Source organism: Augochlora pura, chromosome 7 (genome assembly GCF_028453695.1).
Source record: "Augochlora pura isolate Apur16 chromosome 7, APUR_v2.2.1, whole genome shotgun sequence".
NCBI lineage: Eukaryota > Metazoa > Arthropoda > Insecta > Hymenoptera > Halictidae > Augochlora > Augochlora pura.
This window is the reverse complement of record NC_135778.1, coordinates 30,263,028-30,277,474: the sequence shown is the minus strand read 5'-3', so window position 1 is coordinate 30,277,474 and position 14,447 is coordinate 30,263,028. Positions and strand designations below refer to the sequence as shown.

Genomic DNA, 14,447 nt, shown 5'->3' with positions numbered 1-14,447 from the left:
ATAATAACAATTTCATTTTCATTTTGGTAATGATTCCTTCTTATCAATGTTTAATTACTGGTTAATTTCCGTTGCTTTTTACTCGATTATGCTGTCTATTGCAACAGTTTTGAGAGTCGCTGCATAATTATACATATCGAGTAATTTCTTCGCGTAATTTCTTTCAATATTTCTAATAACATGAAGAGAGAGGTCTATTCTTTAGGATTCTTGCTAAATAGATGATTCTCCGGCCACAGCAAATCGACCAGTTCTCGTCTTGGTATCACAAGATCTCTTCCTAACCGTACAATTTTCCTAATTACTTCACCCTTTATGGTATTATCCAATTATTACATCGATTATATTTTATATTCCAATTATTGCTGCTACATCAATATTTTTGCCAACAATTTCTGACAATTAATTGAAACGTTTATTATGGACTTCATTAAGATCCATCGGGAGTCTAACATCCCTACATCAAACATCTCAAAAAATCTGTCGACAGAAATTAATAAATGAAATCATAAATAATTTCGAGCATGATCACACTCAATTATATTTTTGTCAACAATTTTTAACGATTGATTCAAATAACAATATTCAGTTATAATTGAATTCAGGGATTAAAATTACAAAGTAATTAAATTGCATAGTAATTCGATAACATTGTAATTCATAGATCTTATCTCAATTGAATAAAATGGCGAAGTAATTCGATTAGATTGTAATTTATATTTTATATCACGATTGAATTAAATGACAAAATAATTTTGTGATTTGTAATTCAGGTCGTCGTTAAATTAAATTACAAACTGATTCGTATTAGAATGTCGTTTATTTATTTGTTTACATTTGTTGATATTTGTTTGAGTTGCTTAAATTTGTTTAAATTCGTTTATTTCTTACGTAGATGGGACAAAAATTATTTATGTGAAAGAAACACAAAAATGTATCTAATTTTTTCAGAGATCTGGGCTGGAATTTGAAAACTTGTATTTCAATTATTTTCTAATTTAATTGCATTGTAATTTATTACATTATATTTGACATTTAATGTATTTGAATTATGCTATAATCTATTTACATTCATGATTAAATTATATTGTAATTTAATAACTTAATTGAATTACGGTGTAATCCAAATACAATGAAATTGTATTACAATATAATTAAATTATGTAATTATATAACAATGTGATTCTATTATATAATTGTATTACAATGTAAATGAATTCCCATCACTCTGAATCGATCGAATCGTTCGTCTATGTTTCATTAAGATCCACAGAAAATCTAACATCCCTTAGATGGAGCAGTTCAAAAGATCCGTTGACAAAAATTAATGAATAAAACCATAAATAATATCAAGCATACTCATTCTAACTTATATTTTTGTCAACAGATTCCAACAATTCCTGAAACTATCTTTAAAGACACTGTGGTTGAAAGGTAACAAATGAAATCATAAATGATTCCTCAGCATACTCGGTTATAATTTCGTCGAAGGTTCCGCCGTTCGAGTGCGAGACATTATCGACTTTGAAGCCTGAAACAGCGTATAAAACCAGTGACGTCCTTTCGACGTCATTGTCTGCGACCGGGTTAAACGAAAGGATAAACTGTACGTCGACCGTCCGGCTTTCCGAAGAAGTCACAAAGAGATTCCAGACTCGTCGAAAGGTCAAGATCGGGCGTATTTGCTCGGTGGCTGCGATTAATCGGCGAGCTATCACGATACCCCCGGAAGGCATCCCATAAACCGGCGGGAATCAGCCGGACGAAGGAATTTAACACGATACAGAATCGCGTTATTAGTCACCGCGGTGGAGAGCCGGCTCCTCGCGAGTTCATCGAGCGAGATCGAGAGAGCTATGTACCTACACTCATACACGAAAGTATTGCGCTTCTAACATTCAACCAAAAATAAAATTGTACTTTTAAAATTCTTCGAAAAATTGATTTATAAAAATAATTCGTTCTGGAGCAAAGTATCACTTTTTGGTGAGAGTAAATTTAACATTTTTAGTAGTGATGAACGTAAAAGTGTCCGGAAGAAATAAACCACAGAATTAGAACCGCGAAACCTACGATCGACTAGAAAACATAATGGTGGATCTATATTGATTTGCGTCTGCATGGCATCTAGTGAAATGGGAAACTTTCTGCTTATCGACCATATAGTGGACAAAAAGAAGTACTTGAAAATTTTGCAGGAAAATTTCAAAAACATTGTATCAAAATTGAATTTACCAAACAATTATTGATTTCAGTCGGACAATGATCCGAAGCATACCGCTAAAATAGTCCAAGAATGGACGTTGTATAATGTTCTACACGCGTTGCCGCATCAACCGCAATGTCCCGAATTAAACCCCTTTGAACACTTATGGGATGAAGTCGAAGAACGGTTATTAAGAAATACGGTTATTACTTCGAAAGAAGCGTTGAAACGAAATATTATTGAAATATGGTATAGCTATGGATAGCTAATTTTGGACGCGTTAAACGAGTTTCTAGCCCACTGTGTGCTAGTATCAGCATCGGCTCGTCGCTCGTCCCTGCATCAGTGCATCAGTGCACTGCTGCATCGGTGCTCCTCTGCACCGCTGCACCGCCGACTGCACCGGTGCAGCTATTATTTCAACCTTCCCGCGCATTCCTCGCCGTGATTGCTACCTGCTTTTTGTTTCCTTCCTCCAACGAAATCCTTGGAATCGTCCGCGGATGAAGTCATTTTGGACGAAAGAAACCGAAGCACCTCCGAGCAACCAGCCTTGTGCAAGCACTCCGCGCGCTCGACCTTACCATTTTTTTCCCGACGCGTCCATCGCGATTCATTTGTTGCACGCCGGCGACAAACATTTCTCTCTTTCTCCTTCCTCGTTTCGTATCCTTCGCGCGATTTTTGTTATGCATTTCCTCTGCTTTATCGAGGTGACTCTCGTGATCTCCCCGCAGTCGAAATTAATAAGACGAATACACGATCCGGAACAAAAGGATAGCGCACGCTTTAAGCTTAACGAAATTTTTATTGATCTCGCATTACGACCTTCGTTTTTATATTACCGCAAGGCACGATTAAACGTATTACGAAAAAGCTGTTAATTATATAGAGTGTCCATCTTGAAGGTCGCGCCGATTTTTAAGGCATTTAAATCAGTCTAACAAAAAAAGATGTTCCAAGAGCTAATTATAATAGCAATCATTAGTTACAAGAGCTAATTATGAACGAATCATTAGTTACAAAAGCTAATTATAATAGTTGTTAATTAGGTACAAGCGCTAATTATACTAGTAATAATTAGGTACAAGAAGTTATGTGAGAATTGGTAATGCCAGTTGTAAAAAATAAAAAATCTCCAAAAATGCAGAGATGTTGCAGAAGATATCACGTACAGTATCCAGCGAAAAATATATCACACTTTGAAATTGATATAATTTTTATTCATTTAACAGTATCGTCAAAGTTGCGTTTCTATGTATACAAATCTGCAAACCTATCAAGTTGCAGAAATAAAGTAGAATTGTATTTCACAGGCTAGACAATAGTACTTTTACGAAAATATTTCTACAATTAGAGCAATTAGAGCAAGGCACTATTAAAAATCTCTATAAATCCTTGGCAAAGGTGATAACTATTAATGTTATCAGTTTGGCTATTCATATTATCATTTTGTACCACTGAATCTCCATAAAAAATCTTCTTTGTGGCAAATAAACTTATTTAGACAATTTCATCCAAAATCGTTTTCATTTCAATAAAATATTGCAAAATGTATTTTGCAAATTTGTATAGAGACAAAACTTTTTGTCTTTAAGCTTAGCGTAATTTAAAACAATATTAAAAAATTATACGGATGTTTATTTAAATCGTTGCTCCAATTTTTAGGCATTTATGAATGAACAATGTGCAATATTAAAAATTTCGAAATATTTTGTTTTTCGGCAAAGAGCTCAAGAAATCGTGTATTTTAAAGTAGTTTTTAAGCTAAAATTCATTTGTAAGTAATTGTGCAGCAGATCGTTGAATTTGTTTTCAGGTTAGCTATAACGCCATAAAGTCAAAAATACGCAATGCTTATTTCAAAAAAGTCAAGGTGACCCGTTATTTTTATCGAAAGAAAATTTTTTACGACAACTGTATTATCACACTTCGTTCTTTCCGAAGTACTTATTAACTTTTATTGCAAACAGTTTTTTCGAGATTAGTGCAAATGCCTTAATAATCGGCGCGTAATTGATAGGATGTACATTTTCTATAGGGTGTATCAAAATTTGTGGTAAAACAGGTAGAGAAGAGATTTTACATACAAAAATAAGTCGACAAAGAGGAGTAACATTTTTCCATTTAAGAATTATTCCTATATTTATTTGCTAACATCCCTACATTTATTTAGGTAATTAATATGTAAGATCGTAGTATGACGAAAAGTAGAGTTAGTACGTCATTGTCAGACACGTCACTTGATATTCCTACTCAATAGTACTATTTTTTTCAACCTAATTTTCCTCAAAAATGAAATGAAACTAAATGAAAAAATGTTATTTCTTTGTTTCTACTCATCTTTGCATGTAGAACATCGTTGTTTATGTAAAAGGTTAACTTGTGGTTCTTTTCGGACTTTTATTCCTCCCCATGAGCGCTGTAAGTTGTAATTAAAACGAACAATTTAACTTTTAATTTTCGAAAATTTCTTTCGAGTAAAGATATTATTATAGATTATCACTACGTAATTTATATTTCCAGTCAAAATAAATTTCACCAATATTCTGTCATGTATTAATAGAAATTTAATTTGTAATGATTTTTTAATAAATTTTTGATAAAAATTTAAATTGCAATAGATTTTTTAAGAGAAATTTAAATTGTAGCAGATTTTTAATAGAAATTGTAGTTGTAATGGATTTTTTATCGACATTTTAATGATTCAACTTTTCTTTAAATGAAAATATCTCTCCTATATCTTTGTAATGTTAAATAATCATACAACAGAAGACATTCAATTCTGAAGATTAAACTCACAAAAGTAACTAATTTTTAATAGAATAATAAATTCACGATAAAAATGTTCTGCTTATATATCATGACGTTAAAAAAGAGGCAATTTAATTTAGAACTTAATTTTAATATTTAATAAATTCAAGTGAAAATTTCGGCTATGTATAAGATCTCCACCATTTCAATTTTGATATCTTTAAATATCATATAGTATAAAATTTCTTTCAATTGAAAAATACATTGAAAAATCCAGTAGGTGTTATTGCTGCATATTTTTGTTAAATAAAATACCAACCGACATATTTCCTATAATCTTGTGTTATCATACAACAGTAATTATTAATAACATATTAAGAACGTATTAATAATACATTAATAAAATATTAATAATATTAATAACAACATATAATAAAGGTTCAACGTAAGAAAGTAAAAGTAAATGAAGAAATAAATAAAAAAATAAATCTTTAATCAAAAAACGGAATTAATTTATAACTCGACCTAATGTATCACAGAATTCTTGCGGAAGAAGTCAATAAACCTTTACCATTCCTCTAAACACAATTTAATATCTCATAGCCACGCATCTTTATGCCGAAATCACAACAGCTGCAGCTCACATCGAAGATTTGCTATAAAAAGTAAGCTATATTTTATTATAATCGCGAGCGTGATGAATAATGTATCTCGAAGTAATAATATCCAACGCCAGAACGCGGGATAAGTTTATAGGACTGCCTCTCTATTGCACCAGACATATTAAACACGCGATGCAATCTGTTGTGAAACCGCCATACTTGTTACTCGGTGCTGATTCCTGTTTACACCAAGCGAGAGACCACATTTTTTTCAATAGGGATAGGACGCCTAACAAAAACAGTATTAAACAGTGCAACTGCGTTCTTATTGCCGCGAAACCATCAATTGTTAAACATTATATGGCATAAACTTGGAAAATAAAAAACTGAAACCACTTTCATCATAGCACTCTGTTATGCTCCGGATCTTGGCATAACCGCAATGATCTCGCAGGGTTAGAATACAGGTTGACCATTTACATTTTTAAAGTTCTCCTTCAATTTCGTACTTAATTAATGTAATCAATTTAATTATGCATATAGTCAGGTTTTATTTCATATTTTATATTGTAACATTAATATCGATATTAATGACGTTAATATTAATTGTAAGAATTTAATTCATTGTATTATTTTTAACAGTATTCATGTTGGACCGATTTTAATAAGCTACAAAAGAACAGTTTCATTAAACAAAAATCAGACATTCATATTTTTAAAAAAATTCTGCTTTCTTTATATTACGCATTTCTTTTTGTTTATTGTAACCGTTCTTTCGTAACTAATTAAGAACGGTGCAATATTAATATTGATGTTATTAACACACAATTAATTAATTTAACAGAATTAATATTAATGTTATAACATGAAACATGAAATATTATAATAAATAATCATTATAATATTAATATTTCGTACTGTATTATAATATCAACATTAATTTTGTTCATATTATTAATATTATATTTTGTATCATACAATTTCATATTCAATTATGAACAATTTTCACAACATCAATGGGATAGTCGAATTTTAAACAAAATGTAAAAATAAAAGGTTAGCAACCAGACACTTCAACTAGTTTGTTAACCCTGATCTAAAGTTTGTAAAGAATATTAAAAAATGCGTTTTGCATAACCATAAAATGATCTCTTTCTTTTCCACATTTACCGACCTTATCCACAATTTTTTAATTTAAACTTATCGAACAAGTATTCATTATAAGCCTGAAAGTGAACTGCGATTGAATTTGTAGATTCGTGTAGAACAATGACAATTAACCGTCTCCACTTTTCACAGAATCGAATTCAGCGTGGCACTGTTCCACGCGATCGGTTCTCACCGACTCGAATAAAAATTGACAGGTTGAATTGAAATTGGGCGTACAAGAGACGTCGGTCCACAATAAAGACGTTTCTTGTATTGGCAGCGATCGTTCGATCGATGCCCGAAGTGCCATTATGTCATCAAGCGCCAATGCTCACAATGGGCGGCTAAGTATCAGGAGTACCGCGTCCGATATTTTAATAATCACGAACGGAATGATAATAATGGCTGTTGCAATTTACGATCCTTGGAAAAGGCCATTAACAGGCCCGTGGAAGTGCGGCAATTCCCGCGTTACCGCCGAAAAATCGCGAATCATTTCGCTTAACGATCACGTTTCACTCGCTAACTTATTAGTTCTTGGAACGGAGGGTTTGCACTCGCGGCTATGACACGTTTATTGTCATGCAGATGGAGAACAACGCGTTTCCACACGACGGGAATGGGTCCCGCGTGTTTTTATTTCTACGCGCTGAGCGCGAATCGTAAGATGACTCTTCTGTGCTGCTCACAGTTTTCGAGTTAACTTTGGAAAAGAAAATTCAACTTCCGCATACTAATCTATATTTCAAAAAAAAAGTTCAGCTTTTTGATTATATGAAAAGTAGCAGAAATACATGATTTATAACGGAATAATACAGCTGAACGATCGAAATGTAATACTTACGGTAAGGATGTGATTAAAATTTTATTATTAACTTCATCGTTATTAACAACTTTAAAGGTTACTTTTAGAAAGAAAATTCTATTTACACACGGTCATTTTTTTTATAGAAACATTCAGCTTTTCAAATATACGATAAGTGGAGTAAGTGTATAATTTTTAATAAAATAATATAGTACAATGGTAAAAATTTAGTATTTACTATTCTAAGATTGTGTGCACGCCAAAAATTAGTCTGTTCAATAAGATTATTATTATATTCATTAAAATATTTTTCAATGGCACTTTACTCTTACTGATTAATTATAATTAACTCTTATTGTCAGTGTTAGAGTTCCCTTTGGAAAAGAAAACTCAGATTTCAGATTTGAGGATTTTTTGTGTCTTTAATCACATTGCAGTGAAATATTTTGGTAAACTCTCCTAAGAATAATGACACGTACTTGTGCAAGATAGTTGAAGGAGTGAAAAAATTCATTCAACTTAAAACAAAATATTTTACACTTTATCCATAGAAACAGTCTATTTCGATAATATTAATTATTCGATTTTAATAATATTACGCCATTAAAGTACAAAAGCTAGACAAATTTTTATTCTGCAAAACGATGTTGCAAATTCTTCTGAAATAAACATTACATTCTGATAATATTATAAACAGTTGAACAAAATTATTTATTTAAGCAAGAATCTGTTAGCTACGACTTTTATAAAATTATCCAATTCTAGATTCTTTCGCGATTTAATGACAAAAGCTGTGCAAATCTGTCTGCGACAAAACTATCTCGCAAATTCTCCTTAATAGAACAATACATTCTGATCATGTTACAATAGTTAAACATATTCGAATAAAATTGCTTTAATCAAGTGAAAATCTATCAGTCATCAATTCTGCCAAGTGTTAAATTTAAACATTCTTTACGATTTAATTACAGAACCTACTCATTGTCAAGTATAGGGCAATTCCTAATTATAATGGCGTACATACTTTTATAGCGTTATAAAAAATAAAACTGAATATATGAGTCTAATGTCGAATACATTTTTCTGAGATCGTGACAATGTGAAATATAAATGACAAGCCTTTCCTGCCGTTCGATATCTCTCAAGAACATTCTTTATCACGTTGTAACAATGTTTCGCAGTCACCTACTTTGATACGAGCAGAACAGTAGAAACTGTTTTATTCACCGAGCATGATAAATTTTGTGTAGGTGTCGTTGCACATTTCATATTTCACAGATGAGCGCGTTTACAGTTATAATACCAAACAAACATGATTATTTATTGAACGATTAGACAGTTAGTTAGAAAATAAATTGAACAAAACTGGTCTTATTCTGCTTTAACAAAAATGACTTATTATTAGAAACACTTGACAAATAACAATATAGAAAATAAAAGGAAATAATAATAATAATAATAATATATCTTAACTGTAGATTAGTTTCGCTTTGTATATATATAATAATAATAATATTATAAATATTGTTGTAATAGTGATATCTATAAAAACAACGTCAAAAACTTTAATGAAACTGTACCAATTGAAATAAAACTATTATTATTTTTATTACTACTATAGCATGGAGTAATCAAAATAATGAATATATTGCTTAAATGTTTACTGCAATTTTTCTATGTAGTACAAATAAATTTAAGTCTTAGTGATTTATTAATTAAGTCTTATCTATTAATTTCTGACAGAAACCAACAGATCAAAGAAAATTTAAAAGTACGTCGCGATATAATCGACTTATTAAAGTTATTAAAAAGAAGAGACACTTTCGTCTAAACGGTGTAGTTTACAATTAATTTGGACAATTTTTTATTTGCGTACAGATCCACATCTTAATTATTACAAACCGTACATCTATTATATTTACAGTTATCGGTTTACAAAGATCACTATTCATTTCTATCAACATTGAGGAATTACTCGAATCGATAATATGAATAAATTGAACGTCGGCCACTTATGCCCTCCATAATACAATGTTAGGTCAGCAGGTTAGGTCTGGGTTAACGAAACATTATTTGTATATCAATTGCATTGAAGAATTATTCGAATCAATAATATGAATAAATTGGACGTCGGTCCACCAGTGACCTCCGCAATGCAAGCTGCCAATTATGCGCCGGTTATTGGTGATCTTTTCTATGCCACAAATGACAATTCAACTGTCGGCCATTGGCAACGTCTGCGACAATCTACGTATTGACCGATCAACGGACACTAATATCTAGACTGCATATTTTAGTCATTTATAGCAAAAATTGTGAAGTAATGGCGAACCGTCGGCCGTCTTTTCATTCACACAATTCTTCTGTTCACACTGCGACAAACGCCGCTCAAAGGCAACTAAACAAGGTCACGCATTGTATTTTTATGCAATTCAACGGTATAGTTTAATTTCAAATTCAATATTTCAGCACTTGACAATGAATAGTTACAATAACGTTAACCCCTTGCACTATAATAACGTGTCAGAATCATGATACAGATTTCATGCAGGATCTAATAAATATTAATGTTATTAATTTCCACTATATCGAAGTAAAAATAAATTCTTCTGTTATCAAAGTCTAGAAACGAAAGTGCATAAATATAATAGAAGAAACAAAAATTGTCTGGCACTATTAAGGAAAATATTAACCCCTTGCCGTACTTTAACGAGTCAGACTCGCGATGGAGATTTTTAGTAATAAATTGTTAGGTATGAATGTTCATCCGCTCCTTTAAGTAAGAATTAAATATTACTCGCTTGTTAGCAATATTTAAATATTAGAGCAGACGTAAGAAAATAATGAATATAAAATTCCTTTATCTTCGAAGAAATTAGTGTGATCAAAAAGATTCTAATCATAGTAATTGTAACGAAAATGGTACGGCAAGGGGTTAAGGATAAGTAAATGCTAATCAACGCAGCTTGAAAGGAATCGTAGTGCAAGGGGTTAATTACGAGATTATCGACCTTGTGTAAGAATGTTCAGTAAGTTAGCAATTACAAAATCACAGTTTATAATTACAGTGTATAATATAGTAGCAATAACAGTGTATAATAAAGTAGGAATTACAGTGTATAATAAAGTAGCAATTGCAGTGTATAATAAAGTAGCAATTACAGTGTATAATAAAGTAGCAATTGCAGTGTATAATAAAGTAGCAATTGCAGTGTATAATAAAGTATCAATTACATCACAGTATATAAAATCAGCCGCGTTTTAACCTGTTTGAATATGCGATCATAATCGAAGCCTCATTTACACAGAAAACGCTGCATCGGTTTTAAAATTTTCTCACATCATTTGAAACAAGTCCGACAAACTAGAATGTCCACGTTGCGTTAAAACTCTTTGGCACTTGCACTCTAGCAAGTTGGTCTAAATCACAGTAACTATTATTAAACTTTGATCGTCGACAGCAGTGTTTAATCAGATCGTGAATAATCAGAAACTGTGGCCTAGTCTGCGAAACATTCGAAATATGATGAAACAAACTCGAACGTGTCACCTGCGAAATTCTCTAGATAACTTATCACATTTCAACGGATTGTTGGGTCATTTAATCTAGAGCGTCAGGTTCCTAATCGTCCGCAACTCTATCTCCAAATACTGACGTCATTTTGGAGCGCATTTTCAAAGAATTTTACGGTATCTACAACTTTTACAGAATAAACGTCACACGTACCCTTGCCCTACCATTTCTTTCATCACAACAATAATTCGAATTTTTGTCGATTCTAATAACGCTACAGAAGACAAAGAAAATTCATACGTACACACCGTGTACATTTATTTCAACGCTCAACCCTTTTAGTGTGGAACAACGATATGTTGTTGTTGACCACGATCGTTTTATTCCTCAAGTTATATTCCTTTTTCAATTTTCTAATTATCAGGTGTCGCGAAACATTATCGAAATCAAAAGGTTGGCGCTAAGAGGGTTAACTATTGATGACATCAAGTATAATATTCATACTCGACGAATTATTATTATTCTAGACTGCGAATTTTACTTATTTATAATAAAAATGGCTAGATGTAACTTCAAACAATATTGATAATAAATAACTTTAAGGATATCTATGTATTTGGCTGTGATTATGTGTCCAGATTGCATTAATTTCAACTAACAGAAATTTCTCGAGAAAGAAGGAACACTTTGTTTCACTTATTCATATCGTACTTGACGAATATAAATTTCACTTTGCATAAAGATCCGTAGTCCAGTTATTGCCAGAAATCTCGCCAGACTCGCGTCAAACTCGTCAAAGTACGACAACAAGTACAAACAGCTCTCATCATAATAGCTGTCCGTCCCACAGCGGGCGGAGAACACGTGTACCATAGGACTATGACGCACCTCAAGTTTGTTGGATCTCGAAACGGTGAGAAACGAAATCGAACATGGCCAGGAGAAAATAAAACAAATTCAAGCATCGCGGAAATAGAATAGAGAAGTTGCGAAACTCACCATCGGATGGGAATCCATACCGGGTGTTATCGAATGGTCCGGCGCTTTGTCACCGAAACGTCGCCGGCGCGTGCTCGTTGCGGGCCAGATCGCGTAGAGACCACGCGGCGTGCGCGTGCACTTGCTTTTAGGAGCCGTAAATATCTGCAGACATCTACACGTCGCGCACCTTCTGTTTTGCAAGAACACCACTGCAGGAAGCGTAGGAACGGTCGAAACCGCGTCTCGAATTCTCACTGGCGAGTGTCGCGGGTACACGAGAGCCGGCGCGCGGCACAGGCGTCGCGATCTAAACGAGAACCTGTCACGGATTATACGAGGCAATCGTCGTCGGCGCGCGCGCGCACGTCGCCGGTCGCATTCAAGCGTCACAGGCGGTCGACAAGTTCATCGAGAGAGTAGACACACTGTAGAGGCTGCACAACTAGCGCGGATCGTCCGCAGGGCTGTCAACGCGGAAACGACACGGCCCGTTCTCGTACGACGGCCGGCGTCGCGGCGTCGCGAGTGGCAACAGCAGCAGCGCGCCTATTTTCGAAGCCGCGCCGTCGCGCTAAGCGATAAGGGAGAGGACGAATCTCGAGCGACTAGGGACACACACTAGGGAGACGAGCGAGACAGCCAGCCCGGGCGAGCGCGCGTTCGAACCGATGCGATGCATCGCGGCGGCGCGATTCGAGCGAACTATTCGCCCGTGTTCGACCGGCTTCGGCTAACCTCGGCCCCCGTCGACCGGCCCGGTCTAGTGCGCGGGCGGCTACAACCGACGAACCGACCGACAACCGCGACAATGCTCGGCCGAGATCGGCCGATGGCCGCCCATTCGGATGCCCGTTGGGACGCCCATTCGGAATCTCTGTCAATGGACCGCTTCAATTCCGGACACCGTAACTGTTGTAATTCGACTTGTGGACTTTCTGCACTCCTGACAATAATTAATTGGTCGGTTTTAGTCTGAGCTGTACAACAGACCATATACGGTTACTGTTACTTTCATTGTCATCCAGTTATTTACGTACACTATACATTTGTTTGTTACTAATTACCTCTACATTGCGGTTTTTTTTATGCAAAATTAAAATAGTCTGCATCAATTGCAAGAAAACGTATTTATTTATAATTATATGTATATTCATTTTTCCTTTGATAATACGCTTTTCATTTTTACACTGTTTTTAATTGTAACTGCACAACGGAGTGGGACGTTTACCGGGTGAACATTGTAATTTTGAGCTGCGATGGCGTCGTGACGCAGAGTCTCTGTCGGATCGTAGTTCAGAATTTGTCCGATAGACGTCCATGCCGCGCTGTACGGGACTTCCCCGTAGTGACTTTTGCTGTTAACCCTGCTGATAATCCTTGAGAAACTTTTTCCTTCGCGAAGACATTTCAATTTGAGTAGCTATTTATGCACGCGGAATAAGTGCAATTCGAAATTGACTTATAGAATTGAATAATGGGGAGCAAAACTGTTGAAATTATCGGATAAACGATGACTAGATATAGTTCTACCTCAAATCGGTCTTGGTGCGCATGGAGATCAGTTTTTAAACATTGGATTCCTCATTTTAGTCATAACTTCTCCAATATTCTCTGTTAAACGTAAACCAAACCATATAACCAGATAACAATTTATTTGGATAACAATTTTTCGAACAAGATTTTATGCAAATAAGAATTCATTCGGAACGTAATCGTTTTAATTAACTACAATACAGTGTTTATTTTATAGTTTATTGATTATTTTCTTCCGTGTTGATTAATACAATTAACTTGTTTTCAAATGTTGCATCGCAAAGTTTGTTATTTGTGGATGTTAATTGTTTCTTAATGTTGGAATGAATCAGTGACGCACAACTAAATAATACTACCACGTGCAGACAAAGTCATCTTCCATTCGCGGATTCATATTCGCAATTCTCGCTCGTGTTTGGTTCATGTAGTCTTTCATGTTGTGAATATAAAAAAAAACAAAAAGTTTACACCTATGTAATATAATCAGCAGAGAAGTAGATATTAAAGAGATTCTGAATGTGCATAATTGCTTAGCAAAATGTATTCGTTTAAATATATTTTTACAAATCACGTAAAAATACAAACAGTAACAAGTTATTTGCATTATTATCCGAATGACTCCATTCGAATAATTTTTCTGAAGAGAGAATAAAAAATATTCGAATAAATTGACAGAATAATTTGTTTAAATAAAATATTTATTATAAAGAATTCGTTCGAATAATTATTTATGATATATAATTATTCGAAGCGAATAATAATAATAACCAACTCTGTCTACAATTCAGTTGTTATCATTTTGTCGTGATTACTGGCTACCAAAATATACCATAAAGTTTCTGAAAATAAGTTCTTCAGTGGACAAATGTCAACATTTCGAAATCCTCGAGAAAATTAAATGAT

The 14,447-nt window shown here is 33.8% G+C and overlaps 1 protein-coding gene across 1 annotated transcript in view; it reads right to left on the bottom strand.

Annotated features, from left to right (window-relative positions):
* Window positions 1-12,777, bottom strand: part of LOC144472747 (uncharacterized) — a 110,166-nt gene extending 97,389 nt beyond the window's left edge. Inside the window, exon 1 of the mRNA XM_078186077.1 lies at window positions 12,030-12,777. The gene's annotated coding sequence lies outside the window, so the exon portion shown is untranslated. The remainder of the gene's footprint in view (window positions 1-12,029) is intronic.
* Window positions 12,778-14,447: the final 1,670 nt, after the last annotated feature.